At 47.5% G+C, this 13,010-nt stretch overlaps 1 protein-coding gene across 5 annotated transcripts in view; it reads left to right on the forward strand.

Moving 5' to 3' along the window:
- LOC138528612 (uncharacterized) overlaps nt 1-13,010 on the forward strand; it is a 1,266,637-nt gene that overhangs the window by 189,790 nt on the left and 1,063,837 nt on the right. The window lies entirely within an intron of this gene.

Consider the following 13,010-nt stretch of genomic DNA (forward strand, 5'->3'; position numbering starts at 1 on the left):
GAGACTTTAACTTCAACCATACACTATGGAGAGACATGAAAAGGGTAAACAACTAGGTGAGAGGGGAAAAAGATTCCCCTTCACCTAGGGACAAGGTAAAATGGTTGCCTAGTCAAAGCAAAACGTGCTGGGGTTGACACAGGTCGGGAAGATTTATTATTGATATGAAAATCTTAGCTAATAGGTGCCAAAGTGCTTCTATTCAATATCACTTTCTAGTGCGAAAGAAGAATCAGTTCAGTCTGTAGGCAGCAGAGATAGGCTCCCAAGGCACAGAAGTTTGTGTACAGTAGTGCATCGTGCTCTGAGTTGGGCTTCTGTCTCTGCGGCAGGCCTGCAGACAGTTAATGAAGGCAGCTGGGTGCCGCGCAGTAGTGTGAGAGCAGCGACCTTCGGACATCGATCCAAAGATTCTCAAGTTTTGGGTCTAAGGGACCTGAACAAGGTCAAGAAGAACCAATCCTTCAGAATGCTAACTCTGCCGAGATTTTACAGCACCTGAGCAAAGGTGATTTCATGGCCACCAGAGACATGGAATATGCCTATTTTGCTGTCCTAATTCACAGATCCCACCAGAAATGTCCCCAGATTCAACATAGGAGAGGAACATTACCAGTCAAATTGCTGGTAAGAGGTCTTGTAGTTTGTCCAGGGAGGCTCAAGAGGTATGCTAAATGTTAGGGGACCTTTCCCAAAATCTACCAGCAGGTGAGACTCTATAAAACTATCACTTGGTATACAGGCCCAAACTCTTAGTATAAGTCTGTAGTACCTAAAGGTTTGGTAGAATGGCAGAGCAACCAGGCTTATCTTATGAGGAGGATGTGAGCTGGAGGTAAGTGCAATGAACCCAGTAAATAAATTAGCTCAAAGACACTCTCCCACACTTGTAGTGATCGTAAAAAATATACATTTATTTTGTATACACAAAGCAAAGGCCAATAAATACTATTTAGACTAACCAACACAAATGGAAACCCATAAGCAACACTTTTGCTGGCGAATACTTCAATAGTATTGGCTTCCACCAGTTCAATGATAACTCAATTCACTTTGTAAAGTCACTCCTATAATATAAGGAGAAAGGGTTATTCAGCAGTAGCAACAACAATCTATCACTTTGTAATACTTTTCAATGTGCCTAATAGTTAAGCTCCCTAACTAGCTCCCCATTCCCTAACTAGTTAAGAGTTCAAAGTCAGTTGAGGAGGGGTGCAAAGTCTTGTGCAGCAGCAGAAAAGGCAAAGTTACTTTAGCTACTTTTAAGTACAATGCTTTAGTGGAATACAAAAGTTAATGGGGACCTTGGAAAGGACTCCCTATGGATGCACAAGCTGGTAGGCCTGGGCAATGGGTATGAGTGAACACCCAACCTCTGGATACAGCTCTCCAGTGACACGGGAGGGACAAATTGGCTTCAGGTCAGTACTACGTTGAGCCCCACAGTAGTACCTTAGGAGTAGTGAAGAAGATGCAGCTTGATTCCTTCCTGTGCAGCAGCACTGGACCCGGTCTCATGTTCCTTGGTCTTGGTGATGAAAGGAGGGACTCTGGAAGGGATGCTGCAGCAGCAGTTATGAAAAGGACCCTCAGGAACTCCAAAGTTGGTCTGCGGTTTTGGCGCCTTTTTACAAGCGCCAACAGTGAACATTTACTGCCCAGTCAATCCGCATCGCGTCTGCAGTCCTGCATTCTGGCGAGGAGACCTTGAGGAGGGGGGATCTTGCCTCTGGAGGTCCAATTGGGGCTCATCAAAGTTCTTGGAGATGTCGTTCACGGGAAGACGATGCACTGCAATTGGGTCAGAGGTCCCCTGGTATTGGCGGTTTGCAGCCCTGGAGGGTCACAGCACGTTGGGGTGTGGAGGGGGGGGGTTGCCTTGTTCTGCCGTTCGTCTTGTGGCTAGTTGGTCCCACCATCCAAAGGGAAGGAGTCGTCCTCTTCAGAGCTCCTCTGTCGTTTGGAAAACTGGGTCAGGACAGCAGTGGTCTCTTTACGGTTACTGGAAGGGACTGCCGGCGTCTCTGGTCATTCGTTTCGGATCTTCTGTTCCAGTAGTCGACTTGCCTTCTGCCTCAGGAGCCTCACCTTTTTATCGGGATTTCCCATTCATTCCTCTACAAAATCTCCTGCAGTTTACAGAAGGGGGTGGGTGGCTGTCCATCAGGATAGCCAGCCCCCCAGTGGGAACTGGTTCCATTCAAGCACATCAGTAAAGGATAAGGTAGTTTTGACCTCCTCTCCTATGTCCTGTCTTCAGACCGTTATGCAAAGTTTGTATGCCATACCCTTTGGGACCACTACATACAACTAGGACTACAGGTGTAAGCAAAACCAGCCTTTAGTATAAGTCTGTACTACAGTTTCCGTAGCGGAGCTGAGCAGCCAGGCTCATCTCAAGAGGGAATGTGAGCTGTAATGATGTTACACAGAGGTCTACAATCACAAGTGTTCAAATAAACTTTCACACTAAAGGTTTCCTTTGACAAAATACCGTTTAATTTATTTGTCAGTTATAAAACATTCATAAGAAGGAAGCAATTATATATCGCACACAAATACACTTCAACACTATTTCAGAAATACTTTTCAACAGGAGTAAAAGGCGCAAAGATCAATAGAACATGAAAGGTTAGTTATTCTTAGACAGTGCACATATTTAGAGTTCACCAGAAGAGTCAATTCAATTCAATGGGTAGGCTAAAGTCTTGGATCGGACAAAGCAGTTCTGGTAGATAAACTGAAAAGTCTCTGCAAAAGTTCTTAGGAATAGTTTGTAGCAATCGTATGTTGGGTCACAAGCTGATTAGGCCTGTGAGTTGGGAAAGTTTCAAGCACTTTCACAGCGAGAGGTAAGTACTCTCTGTCTGATTTTACAGTACCTTTGCAAATGAAGAAAAAGATGCAGCTGATGACCTCTGTTCCTGGCAGTTCCTGCAGATCTCGCTGTTCCTGGGCCTCAGTCGTGGGGACAAGGACGACGTCGGGGGACTCCTGCACTGAGACTGGTCAAAAAGCTAGCAACTGCAGCACTCTGAGGAAAATACAACCAGCTCCAAGATTAGTATCCAGGTGGCTTAGTGTCGAGTTGATTGGTCCCACCAACTCAAAGGGAGAAGTCGTCCTTGCAGGGCTTCTCTGTTCGAGATGAACTTGGTGATTCGGGCCTGCAGCATGGCTTCACCGGGCAAACCAACGGTCCAGGAGTTGCAGCAGCTGTCCTCTTCAAGCTTGTCTTTGGTTCTATCGTTCCAGTGGTCGACTCTGCCTTCCAAGCCAAGACACTTGCCTTTTATTCAGTTCTCTCCTATTAATTCCAGCCTAGCTGTCACTCACCCAGCAGGGTGGCTGTCCTTGCCGGACAGTCAGCCAGCCAATCACCACAGAGTGCATTTGGGTCTCCTAGGAGACTAATCACAGAGAGTTTCGGGCACCTCCCTCACTTCCTGCCCACCCCAGATACTCGGGCACCAGAGGCGGTCTTCACTCCTGAAGCTCGCCAAAGGCAAAGGAACAAAGAGACCAAACCTAATTTGGCGCGCAGAGACAAAACTCTAGAAGGACCTTTCCAAAAAGAAATGGCGTAAAAAGAAGACCGGGACCTGTTTAAACAAAGGCGGCATAGACGCCATCTTGAAAAACATGGCTCCCGCGATTTAACGCTACCAGTGTTCGCGGTTGGAAAAATCATGGCAGTTTGTTGTAAAACCACTGCCGCTAGCCATTCTGAGAGGAAAGGGTAGCTTTTTACTGCTACATGAGTATCTAGACACAGGGTATACTAAGTAGCCCTGCAGCACTCTATTGTAAGATTGGGTGTGCTTGGTCTAGGAATTTAAAAAGACTAGCAAAGTCAATTTCACTTTACTTACTCTGGGAAACAGTAGTTCATCCCAGAGAAGGTATTTAAACCTTGGGAAAGCCTGAAAAGGTTTCCCTGTGCCACTGCAGGGTGCTGTGTGACACAAGTGAAAAGATGATGCCTATGGAGTTGGTTAGACTCCATAACCAAAGAAAACACAAGGGTAAAACTCATTTCAAAACACATCAGAGAGTGGGGAAAAAAGGGTCACACAGTCTCCAGGTAAAAAAACCAAGTCCTCAAAATCCAGCAAAGTTGCTGGGGGGTCTCTAAGGTGAAGGGAATTGGGGAGAATTCTCATAACTGTGCTAACACAGACACGCTGATCCTTGACGGGCTACACAAAGGGTTCCCGGCAAAGACAAAACTTGCATCTAGACCTCTCCCTCCCAGGATGGTAGAAGAAGGGCTAACAAAGGACAACCACACAACAAATGGCGGAAAAAAAGGGACTGAAGACGTTAGAGAGACTCCCAGAGCACCCTGTTTTACATATTAAAATAACTTTGGGTCTCACCCTATTACTAGGGTAATCCAGACATGGACGCCTTTCTCACTGTTGTTAGAGAGGTACAGCTCCACCTCACTGATGAGGCCCAGCCAGGTTGAAACATGTGTCTGGGGTTTCTGTTGGTCCTCTTGTTCAGAAGAGAATTGCCTGGCATTTCAGTACTGGACTGCCCCAGGGCAGGACAAAGACTGATATGTTGTGGCCATTTCTCTTCTGTGAAAGGTATAGTGAACAAAAAAACTGGTTGACTTCCCTGCGACAGGCCGGTAGGGAGACTCCCAGAATCACCCTGTTTTGCATATGGGAAAAAAAGGGAGCCAACATGTTGGAACATAGGTGACCTTTCTGTGCATAACCGCTGCTGTGAATACAGGCTGCGGTGGAAAATTGCACAAAAGTCGTTAGAATGCGTCCACTGCCACCAGCCATAACAAAAGGGTTGTCGCTGTAACCAAATAGTTGCAGGAGCAGCGGGAAGGGGGATACTGGGTATCCCCTCAGCACGCCACTTAAGTTGGGGTGTGCTGATCTCTCAGAAGTACAGGTTTAGGAAGGATAAAAAGTATCCCTTTTTCCTTAAGAACAGTCGTTTTTAAGGAAAATGAATTTCAAGGAGAGCCTTAAGGGAGAGAACATAGGGTGCTGTGTGCTGCAAAAGTGAAACACAGATGCCATAACATACGATGAAACATAATGAACAGAGGTCTCATGGTTAGAACAAACAAGAATGAATGTGGGGTGGGGGAGAAGGCTCCCTGCATTCAGGAGAACAAGAAAAAGGTCCAGAAGTCCAGCAAAAAGTTCTGGGGGGTCTCACTATGAGAGGGGATTAAGCATAAAACTAATACATCTCCCTAACAGTAACAGGCAATTTGAAAATGTCGTTCAGCGGTTAAATAGAACACCTATCGGGGAATGCGAACCTTCTCCTACTCCTGGAGCTGGTGCAATTTTCTAGACCACAAATAGAAAATGGACTGTCACATGACCCAGCTATTTTGGAAATTGGGAAGACAAATGGACATCTTCATAACGCCTTGGAATGTGAAAGGAAATCAGTTCACAAGCTGAGGCTCTCTTTTGATTTTTCTCCCCATCTCCTCTCTCCGCTGGTTTAGGGAGATAACCAACCCATTCTGCTGATTCCAAGGTTAGGTAACAGGCTAATATGGATATACTGCTGTTTGCTTGTGCGTGGTCTGATCTGCTCTGCAATCAGATTTTTAGATGACTTTTTGATTTTCACCCTACCTCCCCACTAACATGGGCTAGGGGGATATATTTCTGCTTTCTGACCTATTAACACGTAGGCTGCAGGGCTTCTCCCTTATTTGCCTGACTCCCCTAGTGGTACATATGTACAGACAGTCCAAGCTAGACTCTCAACTGGGGGGGGCTGCATGGTAAAAAGGCAGTGTTATGCACAAATGCACAATAAGGGAAGGTATTCTCTTTAGATTACAAAATATATTTGTATAAAAAAAGCAGAGAGGTAAAATGCAGTATGTACGTGTAAGTAATTTTAGGTATGGGGGTTTGCAGGGTGACCTCCCTAGATATAGCTCAATTGTTCAAGGGTGCACATCTCCAGTCCAGCAGCCAGTTACATTTTTCAAACTTGATGGAAACACAATGTTCCACTGTGTAATTTAAAAAAAAAAAAAGCTCCATTCTTTTAGGAAAGGGAAAGACCTCCTCTGCTCCCCCTCTCCCAGCAAATTTTCTAGATGACCACAGGAAGAAGACCCCGTATTTGTGTTACAGTGGATGTAGGTTGGGAGCCAAGGATGCAGTGGCCAAATGATGCGAGTGATATAATCCCAGGAGGTGATGCCTTTTTTTCTTTTTTTTCTTTTTTTCTACAATCTTACCTGTTGACAATACATCTGGTTAGTCTGTGCTCCAGCCACAGGATGATCCTTGTGGGGGTACAGCAGGTAAGGTGCTAGTGAACAAGTAGGTGGTCCCACGTCAGGAACGGGATCCTTGAATTGATTCCTTCTGGTTACTTAAGCAGTCTGTAGAAACCAGCAGCACTTGTCCTTTGTTTTTCAGAGTTCAAGGAATGATGCCACAACAGTTACCTTTCCTCTAGTGAGTCTTCTTCCAGCATCTTGCTGCAGGACGAGCCCCACCTGTTGGAAAAGTTAGATGCAGAATCCCCAGACTTTTTTGTTAATGTAAAAAGAAAAGTGTTTATTAATTTCTCTTGGTTTGGTTCCCCTCACCCCCATGAACTCATAACATTGAACAGCATGTTATCTGCATGACTCATTGTATGTTTCGAGTCCCTCCCCCTACTCAACTTCCCACCCAAACGAAAACAGTAACCTGGATCACAGCTTATGATCTGCTTAGATCTACGGGGATGTTATTTGCAGCTAATCTCACTGTCAATCTCTTGGTGTCCATGGTTCCCCATTACTTGTATCTAGCATTGGTTGAAGTTCAGTGGGGTCTATCATCAGGTGAGCTAAACAAGGCTTGTACCAAAGCTTTCCAGGTCATTATGTTGTCTGAGGCTTCCCCCCCTCCCGAATTAGATGGCCGTATACCACACCGCTGCCTCTGCTATGGACCACCTCCTAAGGTCCTCCCACCATCTATTTATACATCGGCCAGCCTTTGACTTCCACGCCATGGCGATCCTTCTCTTTGCCAGCACCAAGCCAGGTCTATCAGCCTGTTCTCCGGTCTGGTTGATTTTGGATGTGCAAATATGCCAAGAAGGTAAGCTTCCGAAGTCCATGTGTATCTGATTATACGCCCATTCCTTAGTCTTAGTTCCTGCCAGAATACCTGCACCACTGGACAGCCAAGAAACATGAGACCCATCCCTGTCCCGCTTGTTCCACATCTCGGACAACTCCTCGCCCCAGAGCCCGGGAAGTGTGACAGAAGCTGTGGCGTCATGTATGCTCGATGTAATACATAGAATTGGTTTAGTTTCAGTCTAGCGTTTCTTGAGTATTTTTGGGTACAATACTACTCTAGACCATTCATTGTCTGTCAGACATGCCCTTCGACAGGGGTAATTTGTTCGGGAAGACCGTCCTTCAGGCCATCGAGGCGGATACCGAGACGGCTCGTGCCTTGGGCACGCTTCAACAGTGACGCCTGTCCTTTCAGACTCCCAGAGGCAAATCCCAAGGTTCCTTCAAGCGCTTCGGTGGAAGCTCATCATCCAACTGTCCCGCTCTTCGGCCCAGGATGCCTACAGGGGCCACAGCAAGTCCGGCGGAGGTCGTAGCCAAGGCCCCAAGGCGGCGCCTCCGTGGCGAAGCAAGATTGAACCGGCCGTGACGTCGGGCCCCCACCCGCGCTCCCCGGTGGGAGGCCGGCTGGCAAACTTAGTCAGTGTGTTGCAGTCCATCTTCGACCGTTGGGTGGTGGAAACTCTGGCCCACGGACACATCCTGGAATGCCAACAAGTGTCCTCGCATACCACCCGTGGCCAGGCAGGAAAACCACGTCCCTCAGCTTCTGCTGGAGGTGCAGGCCATGCTGAAGAAGGGTGCGAGAGAGCTCATTCCAAAGAGGCTCCAGGGCTCTGGAGTTTACTCTTGGTACTTCTTTGTCAGGAAGAAGACGGGCGGTTGGAGACCCATCCTGGACCTCTGCCGTTTGAACAAGTACATCAGATCCCAGAAGTTTCGAATGGTCATCAGCACATGCTAGGACAGCTGGAAGAAGGGGGATTTCCTATCGTCGCTGGACTTGGAGGATGCCTACTTTCACAGATCTTCCTTCTCTCACCAAGCGCCGAAAACCTGGAATGACCTTCCAAAGTACATGCATAACACAAGAAACCATCTACTATTCTGGAAACTACTCAAAACTTGGATCTTCAAGTCCTAACTAGAAAGACCGACCACAGGGGCGCACACACAACTAAAACATCGATGAATGAAGAGACAGACCCTGATCCACACCAAGCAATCGACAGAAAAACCGTAAGGAAAATACCCCACGACCTACCAAACGACTAACCGAGAGACAGCCGTAATAGGACCAAAGATCCAATACATAGCAAGACGAAGACAGAAGCACCAGGATGACTGATCAATAGGACCCTGACCCTAAACTATAGCCATTCCCAACAGACTTATTCTCGGCAGACAACCATTTGCTCACATCCAGAGGGTGAGAAACGGAATAGGTACCCACATTTCACAATACTCAAGACACAGCGAGAAGCACAATGCACCATCACAAGCAAACTACAACCAAACAGCCCTAAGGAAATAACCCCACGGACACAAAAGAACTAACTGAAAGATAGTCATGATAGAAGGAAACTAACGACTGAATACACAGGCCGACCATGACGGATGCACTAGGACGCCTCCTCAACAGCACCCTGACCTTCTACCACTCAAAGCTTCAAGATATGGGACGTTCACAAAGTGGTATAACAAATGAGCGAGGGCAAACATCTTTAGAAGCTTGACTATGCCTGTTACTGAAAGAGGCACCCTCCCACAGAAACTGGTATGATATGGTTGTCATTTCACCAAACCCATTTTTAGAGTGGTATGTTTTACCGACGGCAAAATACTGGCAAATACTGATTTATTTCTTTTTTTACATTTTTTATTTTACATTGTTTTTTTTTTTTATTTGGGTTGGGGGGGGGGGGGGGTCCCCGCCATCCCCGTTTTTCTATCCATGTAACTCCACCCCAACCCATTTGAACCCCTTCACACATAGGCTTGTGGAATCTGCTTAGACCACATGCTATGCATAGGGCGACATCTAGTGGAAGTTGCAGAGTATTACAGTTTCGAAAAGGGGCGTCGACAGGGCGTGCCAGTAATACTATCCGTAGTGTGACGTCCACTGTACCCATGGTCCTTCACGCGTCGAGGTCCCTAAAATTGTTTTCTTCCGCTATAGTGAGCGGACGCTTATTGCGGAGTTGCGTTTCAGTTAACGCCATTTGCTTATGATAAATTGAAAATTGTTTACTCTTTCTGTCCTTTTCCTTCCGACTTTGACAAATTCATCAACTTGGTGGAAAAGACAGCCGTCGGACGAATTCTTCGACTCCTCGTTTCGGCCTTGGAAGGCAGCACCGGACCTCGGCCCTTACAGTAGGGAGAGTGGAGGGCGGTCATTGTAGAATGCATTTTCCCACCCATTCCCTTTACCTTTCCCAAATAAGGATAGAACACCATTTAAATTCTGCCCCACATGCAACAAAAAATTCCTGTGGATAGACGAACACTGAGTGTGAAACTTGTGTCCGAACCGCGACCACGACGAGGGGCATTGTCGAGCCTGCAAGCTCTTCAAGTCTAAGACTCTTAAAGACCGAAGAACCAAGCGCTGGACCCAGCACGCAATGCAGGCCGAGGCTGCCATTGACGCGGAGGGAGCTTCCAGTGATGGCATCGTCGCCGTCTTTGCGGACGGCGAGGGCGATGGGGAACCGCCAAGTTCCCAAGAGCAGGCCCCTGACCCTAAAAGACGGCCGGCGGCACTGTTACGGGGACGACACCCGGCGGCAAAAGCACTTCCACTCCCCCCACCACTAAACACACATCCCGGGGCGATGAGTCGACGTTGTCGACAAAACGCCCAAGTACAGCGTCAAGGGGGAGTTACAGAATCCCTGTCCTCTGGGCCCTCAAAGTCCCGATAACCCCATGACAGGCCCCAGAAATCGAAAGATTCTGTCCCTAAAACACCATCGACCGAACGTTGTCTGAGGCGGAGGTCCGTCCCACTACCGAAAGTTGACATCATATGGCGAAATCGGTTGTAGGGCCGAAAAACACTGGTTTATCCCACCTAGTCAAAAAACACTTCCGGGGGAGCCTGATAAAGGCTACGAACTCCAAGAAACACTCCTCCAAGAGTCCTAATCATAAGGATAAGTCTCATAACGGCAAATCTACCCCTTCTAGGGAACCACTCTCTGTCCCACAGGAGGATGATTCTCTGGCTGAAGCCTAACAAAACAAGGGCCTATCCACACCTACACCCTTAGGACAAGTCCCTGCCCCTCGGTACCCTGGGGTCATTCCTAGTTCAGCCCAATGGACTGGATCGGGTAATCACGAGAATGACCTTCATGGTCAAGTTCTTCTAAAAAAAAAAACCTTAGGCTTACCAAACCTTCTAGGTTACACCTCCTTCTACTGAGGCTTCCAGGTCTCAACTCCCAGTTCCCAGCCCCCAGCAAAAAGAGCTTCTCCAGAATCACTACCAGTCCAGCCAGTACTAGGTGACCTATATGACGTTCATACAGACACTGACGGTGATAATGAGGACCACTAGCAGTCTGATCATTATTATGATGATGATGAAGAGGCAGAGGTGTATACCCTGCCCTCACCAAATCAACAGGACTCTCCAGTGTCTGATTCGCCAGTGGATAATCAGCCCCTCCATAATGACATGTTATTCAAAGCAGCTTAACACTTTGTTATCCAGACACAAGAAACTCAGCTAGACAGACTTTGTGGAGGATATTTTGGGAGACAAGAAGGTTGCCACCCAATTCATCCCAATTTTGCAATCTGTCCAGAGGAGGATCCTACCTTCACTTGAGACACCTAACCAGACTCGGGCAGTTAACCCGCAAGTGGAGAAACCTTTCCGCCCAGTGCCATCTGACATGCTCTATATCAGGGGCCAGTTTAAGTTGGATTTGCTCGTGGTGACAACCCGTAAAAGGGCAGGGACGCCGCTAGCCTCTTCATTGGCACCCCCAGATAAGGAGAGCAAGAAGCTTTATACTATCGAGAGGAAAGTTCAACTTCGTCCGCTTTTTAGACCAGAATCGCCAAGAATTCAACACCGTTGGCAGGTTATAATTGCCACAAATGGGATGAAATAACTGCCTTAATATCTTCTTCTCGCGAACCATCACAACTAGCCCTGGTGGTGGCTGACGGCAAGGCAACTTCCAGCTGCATCTTAAATAGCCTCAATGCCGCAGATAATGCGGGCAGGATTATTGCTGAGGGGACTAATAATCAAGCGCCATGGTTGGCTATGCCAGTCTGGCTTTAAGCTTGAGACCCAGGCTACGTTACTTAACATGCCAGTGGAACCTTCAGTCTCAATCGGTAAAGCAGTGGAGGATGCCTTAAAGTCCGCCAAAGAGGAATACAACACCTTAAAGTCTCTGGGCCAGTTGACAAATAAACCGCCAGAGGGGTGGAACCAATTTTTGCTGTTTTCGTGGCCAAAATTCCCAATGAGGCTCTGGTTACGGACAGGGTCAAAAGTCTTTGTGGAATAACAACGAAGGTCAAGCCTAACAAGGCTACCAAAGATGCCTGCGCAGATCCCGCGGCCGGGGATGATCCTCCACCTCTAGAGGTGGAGGAACACCCCCCAAGCAATGACGGCCCGCTACAGGTCCCCTCATATGCCTCCCCAGTAGGGGGACGCATTTCACCTTCACCCACGCATGGGAGGGAATAACCACGGACAAGTGGGTGCTATCGACAGTAGCAGGAGGTTATTGTGTGGAGCTCATCCAAAGACAATCAAACCATCCCCTGCGCCAGAGAAAGATAACGAATGAAGAACAGCTCATCCTTCTCGAAGAGGTCAACGCGCTGCTTCGCAAGAACGCTATAGAAATCGTGCCATCCAAAGCAGTAAACAGGGGTATTTATTCAACCTACTTCCTTGTGCCAAAGAAAGATCTAGCTATGCGCCCAATGTTAGACTTACCCCCTGCAAACACTTATGTAAAGCCACAAAAATTCTGCATGATAACGCTACAAGAAGTGATCCCCCCCCTGCTGAAGCAAGGGAGACTACATGGCAACACTCGATATGAAAGATGCTTATTTTTATATTTCAATGTTCCCATTGCACAGAAGTCTCTTGCGTTTAAAGATAGCAAACCAGTGCTACCAATTCAAAGTGCTACCCTTTGGAATAGCGTCAACTCCAAGGGTATTCACCAAGGTACTGGCCGTGGTGGCAGTGCACCTGAGCAGGGAGGCAGTCCCAGTGTACCCCTACCTGGACGACTGGCTGATCACAGGTGAAACACCCCATCTTTGCAAACAAAACACGCAAATAACCATACACCTTCTTTCATTTGGGCTTCTCAATAAACGAGAAAAAAATCAAGCCTTGTGCCAAACACAACAAAACAGTTCCTAGGAGCTGTCTTAGACATAGAAGCAGGCTTAGCCTTTCCTTCCATGGAAAGCTTGCAAAACTTTCGACAGCAAATACCTCAATATGATGGCGTGGTGCATATACCTGGTCCCGCACGCTCGCCTGTGCATTCGACCCATGCAGGAGTGGTTGGTGAAACAATGGTCTCAGGCAAGCGGTCAGTGGGACGATCTAGTGATGGTTTCACCAACTCTAGTTCAAATCCTACGCTGGTGGACAAAGGAAAACCTGTTAAAGGGGATACTCTCCCACGAACCGGAGGCGCAAGCGATCGTGACAACAGACGCATCACTCTCCAGGTGGGGGGGCACATTACCTTCACCACACAGCACATGGTCTGTGGACTCGCATCATGGCACAGAACCACATCAATCTGCTGGAACTATTAGCAGTACTCAAAGCACTTCAAACATTCGAAGCGCAGCTGACTAACGAGAAGGTTCAGATCTTAACAGACAGCACCACTGCAATGTTCTATGTAAACAA

This window comes from Ambystoma mexicanum, chromosome 7q, assembly GCF_040938575.1.
Source record: "Ambystoma mexicanum isolate Mex_15411 chromosome 7q, UKY_AmexF1_1, whole genome shotgun sequence".
Lineage (NCBI taxonomy): Eukaryota > Metazoa > Chordata > Amphibia > Caudata > Ambystomatidae > Ambystoma > Ambystoma mexicanum.